At 32.9% G+C, this 23,284-nt stretch overlaps 1 long non-coding RNA gene across 1 annotated transcript; it reads right to left on the bottom strand.

Annotated features, from left to right (window-relative positions):
* Positions 1–16,241: 16,241 nt before the first annotated feature.
* Positions 16,242–20,516, bottom strand: LOC139966038 (uncharacterized). Its single transcript, XR_011792422.1, has 3 exons — positions 20,067–20,516; positions 17,710–18,856; positions 16,242–16,499 (listed from the first exon to the last, which is right to left on the bottom strand). It is a non-coding gene; the product is annotated as an uncharacterized lncRNA (long non-coding RNA).
* Between the last annotated feature and the right edge of the window lie 2,768 nt (positions 20,517–23,284).

Below are 23,284 nucleotides of genomic sequence, written 5' to 3'. Positions count from 1 at the left end.
GAGTATTTTATACTGGAAGAGTATTTTATACTGGAATAGTATTTTACACTGGAATAGTATTTTATACTGGAATAGTATTTTATACTGGAATAGTATTTTATACTGGAATAGTATTTTATACTGGAATAGTATTTTATACTGGAAACCTATTTTATACTGGAATAGTATTTTATACTGGAATACTATTTTATACTGGAATAGTATTTTATACTGGAATAGTATTTTATACTGGAATAGTATTTTATACTAAAATAGTATTTTATACTGGAATAGTATTTTATACTGGAATAGTATTTAATACTGGAATATTATTTTATACTGGAATATTATTTTATACTGGAATAGTATCTTATACTGGAATAGTATTTTATACTGGAAGAGTATTTTATACTGGAAGAGTATTTTATACTGGAATAGTATTTTATACTGGAATAGTATTTTATACTGGAATAGTATTTTATACTGGAATAGTATTTTATACTGGAATAGTATTTTATACTGGAATAGTATTTTATACTGGAATAGTATTTTATACTGGAATACTATTTTATACTGGAATACTATTTTATACTGGAATAGTATTTTATACTGGAATAGTATTTTATACTGGAATAGTATTTTATACTGGAATAGTTTTTATACTGGAATAATTTTTTATACTGGAATAGTATTTTATACTGGAATAGTATTTTATACTGGAATAGTATTTTATCCTGGAATTGTATTTTAAACTGGAATAGTATTTTATACTGGAATAGTATTTTATACTGGAATAGTTTTTTATACTGGAATAGTATTTTATACTGGAATAGTATTTTATACTGGAATAGTTTTTTATACTGGAATAGTTTTTTATACTGGAATAGTATTTTATACTGGAATAGTATTTTATACTGGAATAGTATTTTATACTAAAATAGTATTTTATACTGGAATAGTACTTTATACTGGAATAGTATTTTATACTGGAATAGTATTTTATACTGGAATAGTTTTTTATACTGGAATAGTATTTTATACTGGAATAGTATTTTATACTGGAATAGTATTTTATACTGGAATAGTATCTTATACTGGAATAGTATTTTATACTGGAAGAGTATTTTATACTGGAAGAGTATTTTATACTGGAATAGTATTTTATACTGGAATAGTATTTTATACTGGAATAGTATTTTATACTGGAATAGTATTTAATACTGGAATATTATTTTATACTGGAATATTATTTTATACTGGAATAGTATCTTATACTGGAATAGTATCTTATACTGGAATAGTATTTTATACTGGAAGAGTATTTTATACTGGAATAGTATTTTATACTGGAATAGTATTTTACACTGGAATAGTATTTTATACTGGAATAGTATTTTATACTGGAATAGTATTTTATACTGGAATAGTATTTTATACTGGAATAGTATTTTATACTGGAAACCTATTTTATACTGGAATAGTATTTTATACTGGAATACTATTTTATACTGGAATAGTATTTTATACTGGAATAGTATTTTATACTGGAATAGTATTTTATACTAAAATAGTATTTTATACTGGAATAGTATTTTATACTGGAATAGTATTTAATACTGGAATATTATTTTATACTGGAATATTATTTTATACTGGAATAGTATCTTATACTGGAATAGTATTTTATACTGGAAGAGTATTTTATACTGGAAGAGTATTTTATACTGGAATAGTATTTTATACTGGAATAGTATTTTATACTGGAATAGTATTTTATACTGGAATAGTATTTTATACTGGAATAGTATTTTATACTGGAATAGTATTTTATACTGGAATAGTATTTTATACTGGAATACTATTTTATACTGGAATACTATTTTATACTGGAATACTATTTTATACTGGAATACTATTTTATACTGGAATAGTATTTTATACTGGAATAGTATTTTATACTGGAATAGTTTTTATACTGGAATAATTTTTTATACTGGAATAGTATTTTATACTGGAATAGTATTTTATACTGGAATAGTATTTTATACTAAAATAGTATTTTATACTGGAATAGTATTTTATACTGGAATAGTATTTTATACTGGAATAGTATTTTATCCTGGAATTGTATTTTAAACTGGAATAGTATTTTATACTGGAATAGTTTTTTATACTGGAATAGTTTTTTATACTGGAATAGTATTTTATACTGGAATAGTATTTTATACTGGAATAGTATTTTATACTGGAATAGTATTTTATACTAAAATAGTATTTTATACTGGAATAGTATTTTATACTGGAATAGTATTTAATACTGGAATATTATTTGATACTGGAATAGTATTTTATACTGGAATAGTATCTTATACTGGAATAGTATTTTATACTGGAAGAGTATTTTATACTGGAAGAGTATTTTATACTGGAAGAGTATTTTATACTGGAATAGTATTTTATACTGGAATAGTATTTTATACTGGAATAGTATTTTATACTGGAATAGTATTTTATACTGGAATAGTATTTTATACTGGAATAGTATTTTATACTGGAATAGCATTTTATACTGGAATAGCATTTTATACTGGAATAGCATTTTATACTGGAATAGCATTTTATACTGGAATAGCATTTTATACTGGAATAGGGCAGGTCCAAGCTATTTGCACTGTGACGTACAGGACATTTCAGAGACTTAAATGTGTCTAAAAATTATAAAAAATCTATTTTCCAGAAACTTTTTCAGGTTTTCATATTTGTTATTGCTGCTACTGTATTACAAACTCATAAAGATTTCCTACACTTGCTTTAATTAGGTCCCATCTTAATTAATGTACAGTGTGACGTACGGGACCAGAGAAATTTGTGTTTTTTTTACTAAAGAGCAAAGCTGAAATCGCTCTGAAATTAGGAGGGCAGTGATCAAGCTGTTATAACTAGTGAATAGCCTAACCTTCCAAGGGCTAAGCTGTAACATATTAAAAAAAAATATGAAGCCATTCCAGTTCAGTGATTACACAAATGAAAATTGTCCTGTGACGTACGGGACATGTGACGTACGGGACAATTTGTCCAAATAAAAATTGACTATGAAAACTCATATTTTTATTCCTGAATATACCACAACAAGCTGATTTCTACATAAAAACATTAATTTGGATATGCCAAAACAATGTCATTGGTAATTTTATGCCATATATTTCCTTCTTTCTGGGATCGAAAAGAGCAGTGACTGTACTTGTGAGATCATTCCACTACATAAAACATGGAATGCATAAAGTATAAATCTACTCTACACATTCACCAAATACTCATAACATCAATTCTAGCTTTGTTAGACCACAAATGATTCAAGATGCAAAGTTTTGGTTCAAAACTGTTTTGGTTTATACTGTACAACACTGTATCATACTCCCCACTATTGACCCTGAAGTTGAAATATGATCCATCCCATTCAAAACATATCAAAATTTCCACAGTAACGCCAACGTAATGTCCATCTATGACACTAGTACAACAAAGAAAACTCTATAGACCTAATACTGATTATGGAACAAACTAATGAGTGATTGTCCTCTGCAAAAATTGGGCGAGCGAAACTCTACACTTGTAACTAAAAATCTCAATGTCTACTATCTAAGTTCAGGACACAAGAACATTGTTGCAGTCTGTCATGATAGTCACCTTTCACAATAGGCCTAGGAAATGTTGAAATGCAAACTCAACATTCTTGAAGTCGTCCTCATTCAATGTCAATGTTGAAAAGCATTGTAGATGATTCTGTATCCCACACACACACACAATTGACTTCCCGATAGTTTATTGAACAACACCTGGGCTGTTGGTGGTCATCGGTCAATAGTTTATTTGAAGCTACAGTACCATCTTTCAACAAAATAAGTTTGTAAGCATTGGAAGGTTTCCAGTAGAGGTCCCCATTGGAGCCCATGCATGTTTATTATGTATAAATACAGGGTTTCCCCCACACTATGTCCCGTACGTCACATTTTGTCCCGTACGTCACATTTTTAATTTTGATAATTAGATTTGCTGTGAATATTATTTCAATTTTTTTGGGATGGATTTTGTTGAACAATGTTCTTAATTAGAACTTTACAGAATATCACCAAGAAAAAATTGTTCGTCCATATCAAAACTTGAAAAAAAGTGCTGAAAATTGTGACGTACGGGACATCAGTATTTGGACACTAGCTAATTAGCATATTTAATTGATGAACCCCCAAACATAATATGTCAAAATTATTGGAAGGAAGGGTGTATCATGTCCCACATAACTTATATTCAATAAGTTCATATTGCTGGCAGGGAAATAGGATTCCAAATGTCCCGTACGTCACACTGCAATTCGAATTTATGCAAATTAGCCGGCTGTAATTGTTCGAATAGGCAAAACAATTAAAACCAGAATGAAAACACTTCATGGTTCCTTGCTGCTGTTCATTAGTTCCATTCATAGGGAAATTTCTAACAAAGCCCTAATACAACAACAGTAATTTATGCTCACAAACTTTTGTTGCCAAAGTAATGGTAAGCCCTGATATCAATTGCAACACACATCAGTGTGTGAAGACTATCTACCATTATCATCATACCAAGTTTGACGAAATTCCGACTAGTAATAGTAGCCAAGTAATTGCAATTTGGAGTATTTCACGTTTGACCCCATGTTCTCATTAATATTCATGAAATGAGCACCAACATCAACAGGGATAATGTACTTACTATGGGCCACCCACTCACCAAGTATGGTAATGATTGGTCATTCCCTCGTTGAGTTATTGTGCATACAAACTTTTCATAACGAAATAATGCTAGCCCCCCCCCTTAAAAACATGCATGATATCAATTGCAACACACATCAGTGTGTGGAGACTATCTACCAATATCATCATACCAAGTTTGACGAAATTCCAATAAATAGTAGCTAAGTTATTGCAACTTGGGAGTTTTTCACGTTTGACCTGTGACCTCATTAATATTATTTAACTTTGAACTCGTATAACTTCGCACACGAAGGTCACATTGGGGTCAACCTATTGACATTTATGATCAGAAGGCACCTTTGACATCTGAAAATAGCATCGAAACTGTAAAAATCCCCAAAACACGAAACGGTCACCAGAGGTCAAATTGAGGTCAAGGGTCACCCAGATGCGGGTTGACAAATGGATTACATTGAAGCAACTCCCAACCTTAACGGACAGTTCGTTCTCAAGTTATCACAAAAATACTAGTTTTTTATCATTAATTGACCTTTGGTGACCTCGGATCACATGACCGTTAAGTTTGAAATATTCCCCTATACCATTTGCAACTTGTCCCAAAATATCAACCATGTCACACCTTGGAACTGAGAGTTATTGCATTCAATGTCTGAAAATTAACTTTGACCTCGTATAACTCCGCACACAAAGGTCACACGGGGGTCAACCCATTGACATTTATGATCAGAAGGTACCTTTGACATCTGAAAATAGCATCGAAACTGTAAAAATCCCCAAAACATGAAAAGGTCACCAAAGGTCAAATTGAGGTCAAGGGTCACCCAGATGTGGGTCGACAATTGGATTAAATTGAAGCAACTCCCAACCCTAACGGACAATTCGTTCTCAAGTTATCGCAAAAATACTAGTTTTTTATCATTAATTGACCTTTGGTGACCTCGGATCACATGACCGTTAAGTTTGAAAATATTCCCCTATACCATTTGCAACTTGTCCCAAAATATCAACCATATCACACCTTGGAACTGAGAGTTATTGCATTCAATGTCTGAATATTAACTTTGACCTCGTATAACTCCGCACACGAAGGTCACACGGGGGTCAACCCATTGACATTTATGATCAGAAGGTACCTTTGACATCTGAAAATAGCATCGAAACTGTAAAAATCCCAAAAACATGAAAAGGTCACCAAAGGTCAAATTGAGGTCAAGGGTCACCCAGATGTGGGTCGACAATTGGATTAAATTGAAGCAACTCCCAACCCTAACGGACAATTCGTTCTCAAGTTATCGCAAAAATACTAGTTTTTTATCATTAATTGACCTTTGGTGACCTTGGATCACATGACCGTTAAGTTTGAAAATATTCCCCTATACCATTTGCAACTTGTCCCAAAATATCAACCGTGTCACACCTTGGAACTGGGAATTATTGCACTAAATGTCTGAAATTTTACTTTGACCTCATAAAACTTCACACACAAAGGTCACCTGGGGTAAACCTATTGACATTTTTGATTGGTGAGACGTGAATATAGCATCAAAACTGTAAGAATTCAAACATTTTTTTCTTTGCCCATTTTCTCACCGAAAATACTAGTTTTTTAACATTAATTGACCTTTGATGACCTCGGATCACATGACCGTTAAGTTTGAAAATATTCCTCTATACCATTTGCAACTTGTCCCAAAATATCAACCTTGTTACACCTTGGCCCTGGGAGTTATTGCATTAAATGTCTGAAAATTAACTTTGACCTTGTATAACTTTACACACAAAGGTCACCCGGGTGTCAACCCATTGACATTTTTGATCGGAAGGTACCTTTGATATCCAAATCTAGCATCAAAACCAAACATTTTCTTTTTCGCCCGTTTTCTCCCAAACTAAGCAAATTTTTTCTAATGTGACCTTTGACCTTTTGACCTTGGTTTCAAATGTAGTTTGATCTGCTGATTCCAAAAATCAACACGATAAGTCTGTACAGCCATCCTAACTCTAACCGAAAACTTTGACCCCATATAAGTTCGCACACAAAGGTCACACGGGGGTCAACCTATCCATATTTATGATCAGATGGTACCTTTGACATCTGAAAATAGCATCGAAACTGTAAAAATCCCCAAAACATGAAAAGGTCACCAAAGGTCAAATTGAGGTCAAGGGTCACCCAGATGTGGGTCGACAATTGGATTACACTGAAGCAACTCCCAACCCTAACGGACAATTCGTTCTCAAGTTATCGCAAAAATACTAGTTTTTTAACATTAATTGACCTTTGGTGACCTCAGATCACATGACCCTTAAGTTTCAAAATATTGCCCTAACCAGTTCACAACTTGTCCCAAAATATCAACCTTGTCGCACATTGGCACTGGGAGTTATTGCAGTTTTAGTATTTTGGGTTTTTGGACCATAACTGACCTTTGGTGACCTTTGTGGGCACCAAAAACAATAGGGTTCATCTACTCACTATGGGCCACCCACCCACCAAGTTTGATCATGATCAGTCAATCCCTTGTTGAGTTATCGTGCATACAAGCTTAAGCGTCACACACACACACACACACACACACACACACACACCCATACCCACACTTAATACCTTATGGGGAACACCTTGTGAGGAACAGCAATGAGCGTGAGGATACCTTAGGGGTAACGGTGAGGATGAAGATACCTTGTGAGGAACAATGGTGGCTAGCATACACATTAGTGTTTTAATTATTCCTTAATTAATTGGACAGTTAATTAAATAAATGACACTTTTAAGGATCGTGTTGTATTGTGTGGTGTTGTTTAATCCTGATTTGCTGTAGCTCAACTGAATATACAAGAAAGGGTTTTAAGCTGTTCCATGAACAAAACATATGATGATTGTGGTGTAAACAAAAACTAATTAAGATCAAGGTTACACTACATCTCTTGCTTTATAATACGGATCGGGGAATGAAAACCATAAGAATCTAAACAAATAAAGGTATAAAAGTTAGGAGCTACCAGGTAAGGTAGGATATATTGATCCCTTCAAGTAAATGAGATTAACCTTTACTGTGTAGCCTGGAAGGAGATTACCTAATTACTATCACACGCAACTGTATATTGTTGAATCATGTTTCTTGTGTTATTGTTACCATTTGCATTCTAGGACCTAAATATTATTTGAGTACCAGTGTAGCTTGTGGGGTACAGAACTTAAATGTGATATAAATGCACCTTAATGCATCCTTGTTGCAGCCTAAAGTAGATGCCTTCATTGCTATTAGAAGCCAACCATAACTTCGACAGTTGCTGTATACTGGATAATGAAAATTCACCAATTGATGCTGGCCATGTTGTATGAGTGCCAGGATACCTTGTGGCGTACAGAAAGTGAAATAAAACTTCAATTTGCAATTTGGCTCAAAAGAACTAAATCCTTCTACCTAGCAAACAATGGAAATTTCTTGATATGAATTCATCTAATTGACAGTAGTAATCTGTACAGTAAATTTATTAATTTCATTGTAGGACAGAAGATTATATGGGTACAAGTGTAGCTTGTGAGGTACAAAATTAAAATGTGATATAAGTATACCTTAATGCATCTAAGTGGCAGCCTAAAGTAGATGCCTTTGTTTCTATTAGAAGTTATAAACAATAACTTTGACCTTGGTTTTATACTGGAATATAAAAATTCACCTATTGATGCTGTATTCTGGTCATGTTGTATGAGTGCCAGGATACCTTGTGGGGTACAGACAGTTAAATTTAATTAAAATTTGTCTCTCAAGAACTTAACAAGAACTAAATCCTTCTACCTATCAAACAATGGATGTTTCTTGATATGAATTCATCGATTGACAGTGGTTATCTGTACAGTAAAATTTTTATTCGCATTGTAGGATTTAAGATTATATGAGTACAAGTGTACCTTGTGAGAAACAGAACTTAAATGTAATATAAATATATCTTAATGCATCTAAATGGCAGCCTAAAGTAGATGTCTCCATTGCTATGAGTAGCCAACAATATTTTTTACAGTGCTTTATATGCTGGATAATAAATATTAACTTGTTGATACTGTACTCTGGTTATGTGGTATGAGTGCCAGGATACCTTGTGGGGTACAGAGAGTTAAATTAAATTAATATTTGTCTCTCAAGAACTAATAACAAAACCTTAATCCTTCTACCTAGCAAACAATGGAAATTCTTCAATATCAATTCAAAGAATTTACCATGGTTATCTGTACAGTAAAACTTTTATTCGCATTGTAGGACTAAAGATTATATGAGTACAAGTGTACCTTGTGAGAAACAGAACTTAAATGTGATATAAACATACCTTAATGCATCTAAATGGCAGCCTAAAGTAGATGCCTTCATTGCTATGAGTAGCCAACAATATATTTTACAGTGCTTTATATACTGGATAATAAATATGAACTTGCTGATACTGTACTCTGGTCATGTGGTATGAGTGCCAGGATACCTTGTTGGGTACAGACAGTTAAATTACAATTTGTCGTACTGTACTCTGGTCATGTGGTATGAGTGCCAATATACCTTGTGGGGTACAGACAGTTAAATTACAATTTGTCTCTCAAGAACTAAACAAGAACTAAATCATTCTACCTAGCAAACAATGGATATTCCTTGATATGTATTCATCAAATTGACAGCGATAATCTATACAGAAAAATGTTTATCATTCGCATTGTAGGACCTAATATTATATGAGTACCAGTGTAGCTTGTGGGGTACAGAACTTAAATGTGATATAAATACACCTTAATGCATCTAAGTGGCAGCTAGAATAGATGCCTCCATTGAGAAGCCAAACAATAACTTTGACCCTGGTTTTATACTGTAATATGAAAATTCACCTATTGATGCTGTATTCTGGTCATGTTGTATGAGTGCCAGGATACCTTGTGGGGTACAAACAGTTAAATTTAATTAAAATTTGTCTCTCAAGAACTTAATTAGAACTAAATCCATCTACCTAGCAAACAATGGAAATCCTTCAATATGAATTCAAAGAAGTTACCATGGATATCTGTATAGTAAATTGATAATTTGAATCAAAGGACTTAAGATTATATGAGTACCAGTGTAGCTTGTGGGGTACAGAACTTTGATGTGATATAAATATACAATAATGCATCTAAGTGGCAGCCTAAAGTAGATGCCTTCATTGCTATTAGAAGTTAAACAATAACTTTGAAATTGGTTTTATACTGGAATATGAAATTTCACCTATTGATACTGTATTCTGGTAATGTGGTATAAGTGCCAGGATACCTTGTGGGGTACAGACAGTTAAATTACAATTTGTCTCTCAAGAACTAAACAAGAACTAAATCCTTCTACCTAGCAAACAATGGATATTCCTTGATATGAATTCAGCAAATTGACAGCGATAATCTATACAGAAAAATACTTATCATTCGCATTGTAGGACCTAATATTATATGAGTACCAGTGTAGCTTGTGGGGCACAGAACTTAAAAGTGATATAAATACACCTTAATGCATCTAAGTGGCAGCTAGAATAGATGCCTCCATTGCTATTAGAAGCCAAACAATAACTTTGACCCTGGTTTTATACTGGAATATGAAAATTAACCTATTGATGCTGTATTCTGGTCATGTTGTATGAGTGCCAGAATACCTTGTGGGGTACAGACAGTTGTAGAAATTAAAATTTGTCTCTCAAGAACTTAACAAGAGCTAAATCCTTCTACCTAGCCAAAAATATACCTTAATGCATCTATGCAGGCAGTCTAAAGTAGATGTCTTCAGTGCTATGAATAGCCAACAATAACTTTGACAATGCTTTATATACTGGATAATGAAAATTCACCTATTGATGCTGTATTCTGGTCATGTGGTATGAGTGCCAGGATACCTTGTGGGGTACTGACATTGAAATTAAATTACAATATGTCTTTCAAGAACTTAATAAGAACTATATTCATCTACCTAGCAAACAATGGAAATTCTTCAATATAAATTCATCTAATTGACAGAGATAATCTATACAAAAAAATACTCATCATTCGCATTTAAAGACCTAATATTATATGAGTACCAGTGTAGCTTGTGGGGTACAGAACTTAAATGTGATATCAACACATCTTAGTGGCAGCTAGAGTAGATGCCTCCATTGCTATTAGAAGCCAAACAATAACTTTGACCCTGGTTTTATACTGGAATATGAAAATTCACCTATAGATGCTGTATTCTGGTCATGTTGTATGGGTGCCAGGATACCTTGTGGGGTACAGACAGTTATATTAAATTAAAATTTGTCTCTCAAGAACTTAACAAGAACTAAATCCTTCTAACTAACAAACAATGGAAATCCTTCAATCTGTACAATGAAATTTTTATTCGAATTGTAGGATTTAAGATTATATGAGTACAAGTGTAGCTTGTGGGGTACAGAACTTAAATGTTATATAAACATACCTTAATGCATCTAAATGGCAGCCTAAAGTAGATGCCTCCATTGCTATGAGTAGCCAACAATATTTTTTACAGTGCTTAATATACTGGAAAATAAATATTAACTTGTTGATACTGTACTCTGGTCATGTGGTATGAGTGCCAGGATACCTTGTGGGGTACAGACAGTTAAATTACAATTTGTCGTACTGTACTCTGGTCATGTGGTATGAGTGCCAGGATACCTTGTGGGGTACAGACAGTTAAATTACAGCTTGTCTCTCAAGAACTTAATAAGAACTAAATCCATCTACCTAGCAAACAATGGAAATTCTTCAATATAAATTCATCTAATTGACAGCATTAATCTATACAAAAAAATACTTATCATTCGAATTGTAGGACCTAAAATTATATGACTACCAGTGTAGCTTGTGGGGTACAAAACTTAAATGTCATATAAATTTACCTTAAAAACAATGCAACTAAATGGTAGCCTAAAGTAGATGCCTTCATTGCTATGAGTAGCCAACAATAGTTTTGGCAGTGCTTTATATACAGGATAATGAAAATTCACCTACTGATGCTGTATTCTGGTCATGTGGTATGAGTGCCAGGATACCTTGTGGGGTACAGACAGTTAAATTACAATTACAATATTTCTCTCAAGAACTTAATTAGAAATAAATCCATCTACCTAGCAAACAATGCAAACTCTTCAATATAAATATATCTAATTGACAGCGATAATCTGTACAGAATATAACTTATCATTCGCATTGTAGGACCTAACATTATATGAGTGCCAGTGTAGCTTGTGGGGTACAAAACTTAAATGTCATATAAATATACCTTAAAAACAATGCAACTAATGGCAGCCTAAAGTAGATGCCTTCATTGCTATGAGTAGCCAACAATATTTTTTACAGTGCTTGATATACTGGATAATAAATATTAACTTGTTGATACTGTACTCTGGTAATGTTGTATGAGTGCCAGGATACCTTGTGGGGTACAGACATTGAAATTAAATTACAATATGTCTCTCAAGAACTTAATAAGAACTAAATACATCTACCTAGCAAACAATGGAAATTCTTCAATATAAATTCATCTAATTGACAGCGATAATCTATACAAAAAACTACTTATCATTTGCATTGTAGGACCTAACATTATATGAGTACCAGTGTAGCTTGTGGGGTACAAAACTTAAATGTCATATAAATATACCTTAAAAACAATGCAACTAAATGGCAGCCTAAAGTAGATGCCTTCATTGCTATGAGTAGCCAACAATAGTTTTGGCAGTGCTTTATATACAGGATAATGAAAATTCACCTACTGATGCTGTATTCTGGTCATGTGGTATGAGTGCCAGGATACCTTGTGGGGTACAGACAGTTAAATTACATTTACAATATGTCTCTCAAGAACTTAATTAGAAATAAATCCATCTACCTAGCAAACAATGCAAACTCTTCAATATAAATATATCTAATTGACAGCGATAATCTGTACAGAATATAACTTATCATTCGCATTGTAGGACCTAACATTATATGAGTGCCAGTGTAGCTTGTGGGGTACAAAACTTAAATGTCATATAAATATACCTTAAAAACAATGCAACTAATGGCAGCCTAAAGTAGATGCCTTCATTGCTATGAGTAGCCAACAATATTTTTTACAGTGCTTGATATACTGGATAATAAATATTAACTTGTTGATACTGTACTCTGGTAATGTTGTATGAGTGCCAGGATACCTTGTGGGGTACAGACATTGAAATTAAATTACAATATGTCTCTCAAGAACTTAATAAGAACTAAATCCATCTACCTAGCAAACAATGGAAATTCTTCAATATAAATTCATCTAATTGACAGCGATAATCTATACAAAAAACTACTTATCATTCGCATTGTAGGACCTAACATTATATGAGTACCAGTGTAGCTTGTGGGGTACAAAACTTAAATGTCATATAAATATACCTTAAAAACAATGCAACTAAATGGCAGCCTACAGTAGATGCCTTCATTGCTATGAGTAGCCAACAATAATTTTGGCAGTGCTTTATATACAGGATAATGAAAATTCACCTATTGATGCTGTATTCTGGTCATGTGGTATGAGTGCCAGGATACCTTGTGGGTACAGACAGTTAAATTACAATTTGTCGTACTGTACTCTGGTCATGTGGTATGAGTGCCAGGATACCTTGTGGGGTACAGACAGTTAAATTACAATTTGTCTCTCAAGAACTTAATAAGAACTAAATCCATCTACCTAGCAAACAATGGAAATTCTTCAATATAAATTCATCTAATTGACAGCATTAATCTATACAAAAAAATACTTATCATTCGCATTGTAGGACCTAACATTATATGAGTACCAGTGTAGCTTGTGGGGTACAAAACTTAAATGTCATATAAATATATCTTAAAAACAATGCAACTAAATGGTAGCCTAAAGTAGATGCCTTCATTGCTATGAGTAGCCAACAATAGTTTTGGCAGTGCTTTATATACAGGATAATGAAAATTCACCTACTGATGCTGTATTCTGGTCATGTGGTATGAGTGCCAGGATACCTTGTGGGGTACAGACAGTTAAATTACAATTACAATATGTCTCTCAAGAACTTAATTAGAAATAAATCCATCTACCTAGCAAACAATGCACACTCTTCAATATAAATGTATCTAATTGACAGCGATAATCTGTACAGAATAAAACTTATCATTCGCATTGTAGGACCTAACATTATATGAGTGCCAGTGTAGCTTGTGGGGTACAAAACTTAAATGTCATATAAATATACCTTAAAAACAATGCAACTAATGGCAGCCTTAAGTAGATGCCTTCATTGCTATGAGTAGCCAACAATATTTTTTACAGTGCTTGATATACTGGATAATAAATATTAACTTGTTGATACTGTACTCTGGTCATGTTGTATGAGTGCCAGGATACCTTGTGGGGTACAGACATTGAAATTATTTTACAATATGTCTCTCAAGAACTTAATAAGAACTAAATCCATCTACCTAGCAAACAATGGAAATTCTTCAATATAAATTCATCTAATTGACAGCGATAATCTATACAGAATAAAACTTATCATTCGCATTGTAGGACCTAACATTATATGAGTACCAGTGTAGCTTGTGGGGTACAAAACTTAAATGTCATATAAATATACCTTAAAAATAATGCATCTAAATGGCAGCCTTAAGTAGATGCCTTCATTGCTATGAGTAGCCAACAATATTTTTGGCAGTGCTTTATATACAGGATAATGAAAATTCACCTATTGATGCTGTATTCTGGTCATGTGGTATGAGTGCCAGGATACCTTGTGGGGTACAGACAGTTCAATTACAATTACAATATGTCTCTCAAGAACTTAATTAGAACTAAGTCCATCTAACTAGCAAACAATGGAAATTCTTCAATATAAATTCATCTAATTGACAGCGATAATCTATACAAAAAACTACTTATCATTCGCATTGTAGGACCTAACATTATATGAGTACCAGTGTAGCTTGTGGGGTACAAAACTTAAATGTCATATAAATATACCTTAAAAACAATGCAACTAAATGGCAGCCTAAAGTAGATGCCTTCATTGCTATTAGAAGCCAACAATTACTTTGACCTTTGTTTTATACTGGAATATGAAAATTCACCTATAGATACTGTATTCTGGTAATATGGTATGAGTACCAGGATACCTTGTGGGGTACAGACATTTAAATTAAAATTTGTCTCTCAAGAACTTAATAAGAACTAAATCCATCTACCTAGCAAACAATGGAAATTCTTCAATATAAATTCATCTAATTGACAGCGATAATCTATACAAAAAACTACTTATCATTCGCATTGTAGGACCTAACATTATATGAGTACCAGTGTAGCTTGTGGGGTACAAAACTTAAATGTCATATAAATATACCTTAAAAACAATGCAACTAAATGGCAGCCTAAAGTAGATGCCTTCATTGCTATGAGTAGCCAACAATATTTTTTACAGTGCTTGATATACTGGATAATAAATATTAACTTGTTGATTTTGTACTCTGGTCATGTTGTATGAGTGCCAGGATACCTTGTGGGGTACAGACAGTTAAATTACAATTTGTCGTACTGTACTCTGGTCATGTGGTATGAGTGCCAGGATACCTTGTGGGGTATAGACAGTTAAATTACAATTTGTCTCTCAAGAACTTAATAAGAACTAAATCCATCTACCTAGCAAACAATGGAAATTCTTCAATATAAATTCATCTAATTGACAGCATTAATCTATACAAAAAAATACTTATCATTCGCATTGTAGGACCTAACATTATATGAGTACCAGTGTAGCTTGTGGGGTACAAAACTTAAATGTCATATAAATATATCTTAAAAACAATGCAACTAAATGGTAGCCTTAAGTAGATGCCTTCATTGCTATGAGTAGCCAACAATAGTTTTGGCAGTGCTTTATATACAGGATAATGAAAATTCACCTACTGATGCTGTATTCTGGTCATGTGGTATGAGTGCCAGGATACCTTGTGGGGTACAGACAGTTAAATTACAATTACAATATGTCTCTCAAGAACTTAATTAGAAATAAATCCATCTACCTAGCAAACAATGCACACTCTTCAATATAAATGTATCTAATTGACAGCGATAATCTGTACAGAATAAAACTTATCATTCGCATTGTAGGACCTAACATTATATGAGTGCCAGTGTAGCTTGTGGGGTACAAAACTTAAATGTCATATAAATATACCTTAAAAACAATGCAACTAATGGCAGCCTTAAGTAGATGCCTTCATTGCTATGAGTAGCCAACAATATTTTTTACAGTGCTTGATATACTGGATAATAAATATTAACTTGTTGATACTGTACTCTGGTCATGTTGTATGAGTGCCAGGATACCTTGTGGGGTACAGACATTGAAATTATTTTACAATATGTCTCTCAAGAACTTAATAAGAACTAAATCCATCTACCTAACAAACAATGGAAATTCTTCAATATAAATTCATCTAATTGACAGCGATAATCTATACAGAATAAAACTTATCATTCGCATTGTAGGACCTAACATTATATGAGTACCAGTGTAGCTTGTGGGGTACAAAACTTAAATGTCATATAAATATACCTTAAAAATAATGCATCTAAATGGCAGCCTTAAGTAGATGCCTTCATTGCTATGAGTAGCCAACAATATTTTTGGCAGTGCTTTATATACAGGATAATGAAAATTCACCTATTGATGCTGTATTCTGGTCATGTGGTATGAGTGCCAGGATACCTTGTGGGGTACAGACAGTTCAATTACAATTACAATATGTCTCTCAAGAACTTAATTAGAACTAAGTCCATCTAACTAGCAAACAATGGAAATTCTTCAATATAAATTCATCTAATTGACAGCGATAATCTATACAAAAAACTACTTATCATTCGCATTGTAGGACCTAACATTATATGAGTACCAGTGTAGCTTGTGGGGTACAAAACTTAAATGTCATATAAACATACCTTAAAAACAATGCAACTAAATGGCAGCCTAAAGTAGATGCCTTCATTGCTATTAGAAGCCAACAATTACTTTGACCTTTGTTTTATACTGGAATATGAAAATTCACCTATAGATACTGTATTCTGGTAATATGGTATGAGTACCAGGATACCTTGTGGGGTACAGACATTTAAATTAAAATTTGTCTCTCAAGAACTTAATAAGAACTAAATCCATCTACCTAGCAAACAATGGAAATTCTTCAATATAAATTCATCTAATTGACAGCGATAATCTATACAAAAAAATACTTATCATTCGCATTGTAGGACCTAACATTATATGAGTACCAGTGTAGCTTGTGGGGTACAAAACTTAAATGTCATATAAATATACCTTAAAAACAATGCAACTAAATGGCAGCCTAAAGTAGATGCCTTCATTGCTATGAGTAGCCAACAATATTTTTTACAGTGCTTGATATACTGGATAATAAATATTAACTTGTTGATTTTGTACTCTGGTCATGTTGTATGAGTGCCAGGATACCTTGTGGGGTACAGACAGTTAAATTACAATTTGTCGTACTGTACTCTGGTCATGTGGTATGAGTGCCAGGATACCTTGTGGGGTATAGACAGTTCAATTACAATTTGTCTCTCAAGAACTTAATAAGAACTAAATCCATCTACCTAGCAAACAATGGAAATTCTTCAATATAAATTCATCTAATTGACAGCATTAATCTATACAAAAAAATACTTATCATTCGCATTGTAGGACCTAACATTATATGAGTACCAGTGTAGCTTGTGGGGTACAAAACTTAAATGTCATATAAATATATCTTAAAAACAATGCAACTAAATGGAAGCCTAAAGTAGATGCCTTCATTGCTATGAGTAGCCAACAATAGTTTTGGCAGTGCTTTATATACAGGATAATGAAAATTCACCTACTGATGCTGTATTCTGGTCATGTGGTATGAGTGCCAGGATACCTTGTGGGGTACAGACAGTTAAATTACAATTACAATATGTCTCTCAAGAACTTAATTAGAAATAAATCCATCTACCTAGCAAACAATGCACACTCTTCAATATAAATATATCTAATTGACAGCGATAATCTGTACAGAATAAAACTTATCATTCGCATTGTAGGACCTAACATTATATGAGTGCCAGTGTAGCTTGTGGGGTACAAAACTTAAATGTCATATAAATATATCTTAAAAACAATGCAACTAAATGGTAGCCTAAAGTAGATGCCTTCATTGCTATGAGTAGCCAACAATAGTTTTGGCAGTGCTTTATATACAGGATAATGAAAATTCACCTACTGATGCTGTATTCTGGTCATGTGGTATGAGTGCCAGGATACCTTGTGGGGTACAGACAGTTAAATTACAATTACAATATGTCTCTCAAGAACTTAATTAGAAATAAATCCATCTACCTAGCAAACAATGCACACTCTTCAATATAAATGTATCTAATTGACAGCGATAATCTGTACAGAATAAAACTTATCATTCGCATTGTAGGACCTAACATTATATGAGTGCCAGTGTAGCTTGTGGGGTACAAAACTTAAATGTCATATAAATATACCTTAAAAACAATGCAACTAATGGCAGCCTTAAGTAGATGCCTTCATTGCTATGAGTAGCCAACAATATTTTTTACAGTGCTTGATATACTGGATAATAAATATTAACTTGTTGATACTGTACTCTGGTCATGTTGTATGAGTGCCAGGATACCTTGTGGGGTACAGACATTGAAATTATTTTACAATATGTCTCTCAAGAACTTAATAAGAACTAAATCCATCTACCTAGCAAACAATGGAAATTCTTCAATATAAATTCATCTAATTGACAGCGATAATCTATACAGAATAAAACTTATCATTCGCATTGTAGGACCTAACATTATATGAGTACCAGTGTAGCTTGTGGGGTACAAAACTTAAATGTCATATAAATATACCTTAAAAATAATGCATCTAAATGGCAGCCTTAAGTAGATGCCTTCATTGCTATGAGTAGCCAACAATATTTTTGGCAGTGCTTTATATACAGGATAATGAAAATTCACCTATTGATGCTGTATTCTGGTCATGTGGTATGAGTGCCAGGATACCTTGTGGGGTACAGACAGTTCAATTACAATTACAATATGTCTCTCAAGAACTTAATTAGAACTAAGTCCATCTAACTAGCAAACAATGGAAATTCTTCAATATAAATTCATCTAATTGACAGCGATAATCTATACAAAAAACTACTTATCATTCGCATTGTAGGACCTAACATTATATGAGTACCAGTGTAGCTTGTGGGGTACAAAACTTAAATGTCATATAAATATACCTTAAAAACAATGCAACTAAATGGCAGCCTAAAGTAGATGCCTTCATTGCTATTAGAAGCCAACAATTACTTTGACCTTTGTTTTATACTGGAATATGAAAATTCACCTATAGATACTGTATTCTGGTAATATGGTATGAGTACCAGGATACCTTGTGGGGTACAGACATTTAAATTAAAATTTGTCTCTCAAGAACTTAATAAGAACTAAATCCATCTACCTAGCAAACAATGGAAATTCTTCAATATAAATTCATCTAATTGACAGCGATAATCTATACAAAAAACTACTTATCATTCGCATTGTAGGACCTAACATTATATGAGTACCAGTGTAGCTTGTGGGGTACAAAACTTAAATGTCATATAAATATACCTTAAAAACAATGCAACTAAATGGCAGCCTAAAGTAGATGCCTTCATTGCTATGAGTAGCCAACAATATTTTTTACAGTGCTTGATATACTGGATAATAAATATTAACTTGTTGATTTTGTACTCTGGTCATGTTGTATGAGTGCCAGGATACCTTGTGGGGTACAGACAGTTAAATTACAATTTGTCGTACTGTACTCTGGTCATGTGGTATGAGTGCCAGGATACCTTGTGGGGTATAGACAGTTAAATTACAATTTGTCTCTCAAGAACTTAATAAGAACTAAATCCATCTACCTAGCAAACAATGGAAATTCTTCAATATAAATTCATCTAATTGACAGCATTAATCTATACAAAAAAATACTTATCATTCGCATTGTAGGACCTAACATTATATGAGTACCAGTGTAGCTTGTGGGGTACAAAACTTAAATGTCATATAAATATATCTTAAAAACAATGCAACTAAATGGTAGCCTTAAGTAGATGCCTTCATTGCTATGAGTAGCCAACAATAGTTTTGGCAGTGCTTTATATACAGGATAATGAAAATTCACCTACTGATGCTGTATTCTGGTCATGTGGTATGAGTGCCAGGATACCTTGTGGGGTACAGACAGTTAAATTACAATTACAATATGTCTCTCAAGAACTTAATTAGAAATAAATCCATCTACCTAGCAAACAATGCACACTCTTCAATATAAATGTATCTAATTGACAGCGATAATCTGTACAGAATAAAACTTATCATTCGCATTGTAGGACCTAACATTATATGAGTGCCAGTGTAGCTTGTGGGGTACAAAACTTAAATGTCATATAAATATACCTTAAAAACAATGCAACTAATGGCAGCCTTAAGTAGATGCCTTCATTGCTATGAGTAGCCAACAATATTTTTTACAGTGCTTGATATACTGGATAATAAATATTAACTTGTTGATACTGTACTCTGGTCATGTTGTATGAGTGCCAGGATACCTTGTGGGGTACAGACATTGAAATTATTTTACAATATGTCTCTCAAGAACTTAATAAGAACTAAATCCATCTACCTAACAAACAATGGAAATTCTTCAATATAAATTCATCTAATTGACAGCGATAATCTATACAGAATAAAACTTATCATTCGCATTGTAGGACCTAACATTATATGAGTACCAGTGTAGCTTGTGGGGTACAAAACTTAAATGTCATATAAATATACCTTAAAAATAATGCATCTAAATGGCAGCCTTAAGTAGATGCCTTCATTGCTATGAGTAGCCAACAATATTTTTGGCAGTGCTTTATATACAGGATAATGAAAATTCACCTATTGATGCTGTATTCTGGTCATGTGGTATGAGTGCCAGGATACCTTGTGGGGTACAGACAGTTCAATTACAATTACAATATGTCTCTCAAGAACTTAATTAGAACTAAGTCCATCTAACTAGCAAACAATGGAAATTCTTCAATATAAATTCATCTAATTGACAGCGATAATCTATACAAAAAACTACTTATCATTCGCATTGTAGGACCTAACATTATATGAGTACCAGTGTAGCTTGTGGGGTACAAAACTTAAATGTCATATAAACATACCTTAAAAACAATGCAACTAAATGGCAGCCTAAAGTAGATGCCTTCATTGCTATTAGAAGCCAACAATTACTTTGACCTTTGTTTTATACTGGAATATGAAAATTCACCTATAGATACTGTATTCTGGTAATATGGTATGAGTACCAGGATACCTTGTGGGGTACAGACATTTAAATTAAAATTTGTCTCTCAAGAACTTAATAAGAACTAAATCCATCTACCTAGCAAACAATGGAAATTCTTCAATATAAATTCATCTAATTGACAGCGATAATCTATACAAAAAAATACTTATCATTCGCATTGTAGGACCTAACATTATATGAGTACCAGTGTAGCTTGTGGGGTACAAAACTTAAATGTCATATAAATATACCTTAAAAACAATGCAACTAAATGGCAGCCTAAAGTAGATGCCTTCATTGCTATGAGTAGCCAACAATATTTTTTACAGTGCTTGATATACTGGATAATAAATATTAACTTGTTGATTTTGTACTCTGGTCATGTTGTATGAGTGCCAGGATACCTTGTGGGGTACAGACAGTTAAATTACAATTTGTCGTACTGTACTCTGGTCATGTGGTATGAGTGCCAGGATACCTTGTGGGGTATAGACAGTTCAATTACAATTTGTCTCTCAAGAACTTAATAAGAACTAAATCCATCTACCTAGCAAACAATGGAAATTCTTCAATATAAATTCATCTAATTGACAGCATTAATCTATACAAAAAAATACTTATCATTCGCATTGTAGGACCTAACATTATATGAGTACCAGTGTAGCTTGTGGGGTACAAAACTTAAATGTCATATAAATATATCTTAAAAACAATGCAACTAAATGGAAGCCTAAAGTAGATGCCTTCATTGCTATGAGTAGCCAACAATAGTTTTGGCAGTGCTTTATATACAGGATAATGAAAATTCACCTACTGATGCTGTATTCTGGTCATGTGGTATGAGTGCCAGGATACCTTGTGGGGTACAGACAGTTAAATTACAATTACAATATGTCTCTCAAGAACTTAATTAGAAATAAATCCATCTACCTAGCAAACAATGCACACTCTTCAATATAAATATATCTAATTGACAGCGATAATCTGTACAGAATAAAACTTATCATTCGCATTGTAGGACCTAACATTATATGAGTGCCAGTGTAGCTTGTGGGGTACAAAACTTAAATGTCATATAAATATACCTTAAAAACAATGCAACTAATGGCAGCCTTAAGTAGATGCCTTCATTGCTATGAGTAGCCAACAATATTTTTTACAGTGCTTGATATACTGGATAATAAATATTAACTTGTTGATACTGTACTCTGGTCATGTTGTATGAGTGCCAGGATACCTTGTGGGGTACAGACATTGAAATTAAATTACAATATGTCTCTCAAGAACTTAATAAGAACTAAATCCATCTACCTAGCAAACAATGGAAATTCTTCAATATAAATTCATCTAATTGACAGCGATAATCTATACAGAATAAAACTTATCATTCGCATTGTAGGACCTAACATTATATGAGTACCAGTGTAGCTTGTGGGGTACAAAACTTAAATGTCATATAAATATACCTTAAAAATAATGCATCTAAATGGCAGCCTTAAGTAGATGCCTTCATTGCTATGAGTAGCCAACAATATTTTTGGCAGTGCTTTATATACAGGATAATGAAAATTCACCTATTGATGCTGTATTCTGGTCATGTGGTATGAGTGCCAGGATACCTTGTGGGGTACAGACAGTTCAATTACAATTACAATATGTCTCTCAAGAACTTAATTAGAACTAAGTCCATCTAACTAGCAAACAATGGAAATTCTTCAATATAAATTCATCTAATTGACAGCGATAATCTATACAAAAAACTACTTATCATTCGCATTGTAGGACCTAACATTATATGAGTACCAGTGTAGCTTGTGGGGTACAAAACTTAAATGTCATATAAATATACCTTAAAAACAATGCAACTAAATGGCAGCCTAAAGTAGATGCCTTCATTGCTATTAGAAGCCAACAATTACTTTGACCTTTGTTTTATACTGGAATATGAAAATTCACCTATAGATACTGTATTCTGGTAATATGGTATGAGTACCAGGATACCTTGTGGGGTACAGACATTTAAATTAAAATTTGTCTCTCAAGAACTTAATAAGAACTAAATCCATCTACCTAGCAAACAATGGAAATTCTTCAATATA

The sequence above is a fragment of the Apostichopus japonicus genome, chromosome 4 (assembly GCF_037975245.1).
Source record: "Apostichopus japonicus isolate 1M-3 chromosome 4, ASM3797524v1, whole genome shotgun sequence".
Lineage (NCBI taxonomy): Eukaryota > Metazoa > Echinodermata > Holothuroidea > Aspidochirotida > Stichopodidae > Apostichopus > Apostichopus japonicus.
Note: the sequence above shows the minus strand (reverse complement) of the source record. Positions and strands in the feature narration are given on the sequence as shown.